The sequence below is a fragment of the Rhinatrema bivittatum genome, chromosome 6 (assembly GCF_901001135.1).
Source record: "Rhinatrema bivittatum chromosome 6, aRhiBiv1.1, whole genome shotgun sequence".
Lineage (NCBI taxonomy): Eukaryota > Metazoa > Chordata > Amphibia > Gymnophiona > Rhinatrematidae > Rhinatrema > Rhinatrema bivittatum.
In genome coordinates, this window is record NC_042620.1 from 95,141,234 (window position 1) to 95,147,474 (window position 6,241).

The 6,241-nt window shown below is 36.9% G+C and overlaps 1 long non-coding RNA gene across 1 annotated transcript; it reads left to right on the forward strand.

Moving 5' to 3' along the window:
- Positions 1–290: 290 nt before the first annotated feature.
- LOC115093212 lies at positions 291–1,975 on the forward strand. Its single transcript, XR_003857227.1, has 3 exons — positions 291–384; positions 1,362–1,495; positions 1,942–1,975. It is a non-coding gene; the product is annotated as an uncharacterized LOC115093212 (long non-coding RNA).
- Positions 1,976–6,241: the final 4,266 nt, after the last annotated feature.

The window sequence follows — 6,241 nt, forward strand, 5'->3', positions numbered from 1 at the left end:
TTTTAAAGATGCAGTGTTTTAAAGTTTTTAAAATATTTGTGTTTACCTCTTGACCGTACATCCGTTTTCCAGCAGTTGCACAAATGAAGGAATATGAGTCAACCGCAGACATTTGTTTATTACATTTTCTCCTCTTGTCACCATTTTTGCATCACTGCACAGATTAGATCAGTATTGATTAATTCACTTTTTTTACACACCAGAGTCGTTATGAAGGGTTTTTATTCATGTCTCTCATTCCCTATGAGCCAATCTGTCCACACATGTGTCTATTCTCGCGTGATTTCGAGTGAGAAGCGGGAAAAATAAAGGTCCAATACAGGTACTAACTGGTTCTTGCAGTGTTTGTCAGAGCAGTATGTGACCGGTGCAAGTTCAACAAAGGTAAAATATTAGTTAGTTTTAATAGCTAGTGATTTCACTCTTATATATTTTAGTCTGCTTAAGTGCATACTTAATATGACATAGTTTCTTGCGCTTGGATATTATCCACAATTAGTGATTCCATCATTTTTGTTCGGTATTCATTGTGACACAGCTTCCGATGGATACATATTTGCGGATAGCCACAATATGCTATTTGACTTATGCACTTTTATATATTAGGAATTTAATTATTGTTCAGCGCATCATTTTTATTATTACATTGCTTTGGCACACGTCTTCCCGCATATCACTCGTTTTAAATTTAAATTTTCTATATACTGTTGATAAGAAGTATTGTTGGCATTGTATTGAAGTGTATTTTAGCTTTCTAGGGAGCACTTTTGTATCGAAGCTGCTTTTATCCACTTATGCACTTTATATATTAGGAATTTAATTATTGTTCAGCGCATCATTTTTTTTATTATTACATTGCTTTGGCACACGTCTTCCCGCATATCACTCGTTTTAAATTTAAATTTTCTATATACTGTTGATAAGAAGTATTGTTGGCATTGTATCGAAGTGTATTTTAGCTTTCTAGGGAGCACTATTGTATCGAAGCTGCTTTTATCCATTTGTTCATTTTGTAGCGAAGTTTATTATTGTATTGCTTTTAATTTCATTTTTGATTTGTTCCTGGTACCTACCGGATCAAGATTTAACACACTGTAAAAATTAAAAATTAAAAATTATGGTTTGCATTCACATGCAGTAAGGTTCACCATTCATTTATTTTTCGACATCATCTTTTTTACCGTTAACTCCCTATCAATTTGTGATCAGTTGAAAGACATATAGCAGCTTGATAATAATGATACAAGATTTCAGTATCAATTTCAGAATGAAGTCATTCAGATTTGTAGTCTGACTAATGCATGTGTCCATTTTTTACCTTCTTGATAACTAAGATAATTGAGAATTTTTTGTTCCATAAGAATTGCATCAATACTGTTCACACAAGTGATTGATGAATCACAAGTGACAAGCCCGGATTCGGTGTGTTCACTCATACTCCTTCATCCTAGGAAATCAGCAAAAGTATATAGAGCCAAGTTTCTGGCTCAACAAGGTACAAAAGTTAGTTTGCTATCTTTACATATCATTTATATTTTTTCATTTCTTAATAATTAGACACATTGACCTCCTCAATAATATATTTCAATTAATAATATTTTATTGTTTGTTACAAATTTTGCATGTATCAGCCATATGCTGTTTGGTGAAGTGCATTGGGCAATGCAACAATCACTATCGACCATATTTTTTGTAAGATTTGTTTCCACTTTTAATTGATGTTTCAGCCACAGTATCTGTACTTTCAAACACGTAACTTTTTATGTAACATCATTATCTTATGCACACAAAACAAGCACTGTCTCCGTGTTGAAGTGTTTTTACTATTTAATGTATTCGTTTAATATATATTTTTTTGAATATGTTTTATATCATGTCATATGTTTATACAAATATTTATGTTTGTGTGCATTTTTAATTGTTTATATTTATGTGCCACAGCCCCTGAGGCAGCTCGGCAGAGCGAAACTCGGCCAGAGTCGGGCAAGTTCCAATAAAAGTCCATTTTTACCGATCCATCTTTTCATTCTTCTGTTGTTCGCCACATTGGATCGGTTACCGGTTTGCTTCCTTGTAATGTATGGTTGTCACTATGCTGGCTGAGGACAGCACCAACTCCAAAATCTGAGGCATCTACCTTGACTACGAAAGGTCATCCAGAGTCAGAGTGGCATAGACATGGCTCCTGGAGAAAGGCTTTTTTGAGTTTCTGGAAGGCGGTGACAGCTTCAGAGGACCACTGAGAGGGATTGGCTCCCTTGCATGTCATGGCAGTAAGAGGCACGGTCAAGGTGGAGTAGTGATGAATGATCTATAGTAGTTGGTGAATCCGAGAAATCGGCATAGAGCCTTTAGACCAGTAGGTTGGGGCCAGTCCCAAATGCTTTTGGTTTTCTGAGGATCCATTTGGAATCCCTGACTGGACACTACATATCCAAAAAAGGGAACAGACTCCTGGTGGAAATTGGCATACAGATGGTTATCTCTAAGTCTCTGAAGAACCTTGGAGACGTCCAACTGGTGGGTCTGGAGGTCCTGAGAAAAGACCAGTATATCGTCCAAATACACTACTACGCAATCGCACAACATGTCTCTGAAGATCATGTTTTGGACTATGGCCGGGGCATTGCAAAGGCCAAAGGGCATGACCAAGTATTCAAAATGGCTGTCACGGATATTGAATGCTGTTTTCCATTCATCGCCCTGGCATATGTGAAATAGATTATATGCTCCTCTGAGGTCCAGCTTTGTGAAACTTTTGGCTCCTTGGAGCCAATCAAAAAGTTTGGAGATCAATGGTAGTGGGTAGAGATCCTTCATTGTGATTTAATTCAAGCCCCGGTAGTCTATACATGGGTGAATGGATCCGTCCTTCTTATAGAAACGTAGAAACATAGAAATGACTGCAGAAGAAGACCAAATGGTCCATCCAGTCTGCCCAGCAAGCTTTCACTTTTTTTTCTTTAATTTTTTTCCCCCATACTTATCTTTTTCTCTTGTCCCTTGTAAATGAAACAGGAAGAACCTGGAAAAAAGAAAGCTTTTTTTTTTACCAAAGTATGAGAGACACTGTGAATTAGGGGGATATAGGATTCTCTTAGGATGAAAACAGTATAGAGGCCAGCACATAAATGAGAGTGCAAAATTCTCTAAGCAAGCAGGCCCCAGTATTTGTAGGACAATTATATATTGGGTTAAAATGAACTGAAATTGATTGCCAGAATCTCTGAATTAGTTCTTAAGATTTCTATGTTATGATGTGATGCTTGAGTTATGACTACAGATGAGATCATTTGAATAGTAGTTGCATTTGGATGTGAAATTAAGTTTTCATTTACATGTTAACCTAACTTTACCCAAGTGTTGGTGGTGCAGCTAGGTAATGTTGAGGACAACATTAATTCTTAATGAGGAGGAATGTAATCTAGTAATTTATTAAATTGTTCTTTTCTCTGCCTGGCTAGGGTAAATTAAATTACAAAGGATATAGCTCCAGATATTTTCTGTTCAATTCTGGGAATGCCAAATAATAACTTGAGGTATAACAACACACGGGTCAATGTAACAACTCTTCTTTATCGCATTATATTATTAAACACAAGAAGAACTATCCGCCGCATTCGACACAGTTAACCACGCCATCCTTCTCGAGCGGCTATCCGATATAGGAATTCAAGGAGAAGCTCATTGCTGGTTCCAATCATTCCTGGAGAATAGATTCTATGAAGTTAAAATCAACAACGAAGAATCGCCTCCTATCAAATCAACACGAGGAGTACCACAAGGATCATCCCTCTCCCCTACTCTATTTAATATTTATCTGCTTCCACTCTGCCACCTTCTCTCCAACCTCAAGCTAAAACATTATATTTTCGCTGATGACATTCAGATACTCCTTCCCATCACAGAATCTCTGCAAAGAACTTGGGCACATTGGATTAATTGCCTACAATCCATCAACTCTCTGCTATCCAGCCTGAACCTCATACTCAATTCAAACAAAACAGAAATCCTAATCATCTCGCCAGACGAAAACCATACTCTCATCAACTCCCAAAGCGCAACACAATTCTCAAAATTATCTATCAACCACTCCCCTTCCGTCAGAGACCTAGGGGTGCGTCTCGACAACAAATTCAACCTTAAATCCTTCATTACCAACACAACTAAAGAATGTTATTTCAAACTGCAAGTGCTAAAAAATCTGAAACCACTCCTCCACTTTAGTGACTTCCGTCTAGTAGTCCAATCTATAATTCTGTCGAAGTTAGACTACTGCAACTCTTTACTGCTAGGTCTCCCACTCTTATCTACAAAACCCTTACAGATGGTGCAGAACGCTGCAGCAAGGCTACTCACCAACACAAACAAAAGAGCCCACATCACACCTATTCTTCAGAGCCTTCACTGGCTTCCTATAAAAGCCAGAATTACCTTCAAGACACTATCAATGATTCACAAGGATATTATGGGCATTGTCCATCTAAATCTAAACTCGCAACTCCGCCCTCATACATCACAAAGACCCATCAGATACAACTACAAAGGTTCCTTATATGCTCCCCCGATGAAAACTTCACTTACAAAACGAGCACTCTCCACAGCCGGGCCCACCCTCTGGAACTCATTACCGCCGGATCTACGCCAAGAGACTTGCCATCTAACTTTTAAGAAAAACCTAAAAACATGGCTCTTCCGGCAAGCCTATCCAGAATCACAAGAACATTCTGACACCGGTCAAAGAACAAAATAGTCCACCACAAGCTCCTCGACCACCCATGATCTGGACAGTCCACCTGTATTGAATACACTCTTCTGTTGATGCATTAGTTCGTCGAGCTCTTGCACTAATCATGTTTGCGCCCATCTACACATTATTCTATTAACTGTATATCCCAAGTTACACTACCCCTATTTAGCTAGTACCCATAGTTATCCACGTTACTTTGTCAAGTTACTGTTGCCTATGTAATATTTATTGATGTTCCTATGTTCAGAAACTCTGTTTATTGTAACTCCTTAACCGCGACAGTTTTGTTCTTTGGAAACCGACCTGATTTGATACTTGTATTAAGAAGGTCGGTATATAAAAATCCTAAATAAATAAGAAGAAATATGTTTACTCTACTTTTTATTTATTTAACTTCACACATGTTAACAACCTAACTAACAGTTAAAATCTCTCTAACTCACATATACTGTCCACTCACACATCACTTTAAAATCAAAGCTGCATATTTATATAATTTATATAAATTTCACCAAATATATTACAATATCAATCATTAACATATAAATACATTAATTTATGATAATTATAAACACATCTCAAATGATGATGACATTCCATAAATACAATGAAGACAGTCCATAGATCCAGTACTTTGATGACAGTCCATAGATCCTACAAAGATCTTTGTTTCACCCCCTTTTTTTATTTAAAGGGCTTCCTCAGGGACGGACTTTACTTCGGATAGAGAGAAGAAATTTCAATGCACACCAACTCCTAATACTTTTTGACCATGTAATTTCATCTCTCGATCAAAAAATTCTTCAATTTCATAAGATAATTCTAAATCAAAAAATTATAATAAGACATTCAAGGACATGTACTGTATTTACCAGAAATGCACAAATAAATCCACTATATCTACTTCACAGCGCACCAGATGTACCAAAAGACATACCCAAAGTTTATGCAATGAAAGGCTCCAACCAAACCCATTATCCCACTCGAGATAAATTCACAACTGGATCATATCTCACAACCAATTCCATGATCAATTCTATAGACACAGAAAGAATAAAGCACAGAATTCACTTCAAAAATACTTCAAAAGATCATTTCAAGAAACCATACAAAGACGGATTAAATTTTACAATACTAACCACAATTCTTGATGATATCCGTGTCGTCTGATTCTCAGTGGACAACAATATGTTCAAAGGGAGGTGAATTCACTACCCCCTTATACTTCCGTATATATCAAATTCCAATATCAAATTTGCCATCTAAAAAACATATAACAACTGGATTATTTCCAACACACTTACCCACGCCGTCTTCAAACTGAACTTACTGACACCTACCCAGAAATTACGTCACCACCTCATTTGAAAGGGACTTAATGCTGGTAGTCCTAAACCCATGTGTTATATATATGCCCAAAGCAAAAAAGACATACAGCTGATAATTCAATCAAAGCGAATACCACAGCTCACCCAATACGTTTAACCGGAG